Below are 252 nucleotides of genomic sequence, written 5' to 3' on the forward strand. Positions count from 1 at the left end.
GCCAGCCCTGATCCTGCCTAATGGGCGGGCCATCCCTAATGGGCGGGAGCCTGAACCTGCCAAATGGGTGGACCAGCCCATGCCAGCCTAATGGGCGGGCCAGCCATGATCCTGTCTAATGGGCAGGCCCGGCTTCTTCACTAATGGGCAAATGACCTGCCCCCTGAACCTGCCGGCGGGCAGCCATGATCCTGCCTAATGGGCGGGCCAGCCCTGATCCTGTCTAATGGGCGGGCCAGCCCTGAACCTGCC

This window comes from Oncorhynchus keta, chromosome 12 (assembly GCF_023373465.1).
Source record: "Oncorhynchus keta strain PuntledgeMale-10-30-2019 chromosome 12, Oket_V2, whole genome shotgun sequence".
Lineage (NCBI taxonomy): Eukaryota > Metazoa > Chordata > Actinopteri > Salmoniformes > Salmonidae > Oncorhynchus > Oncorhynchus keta.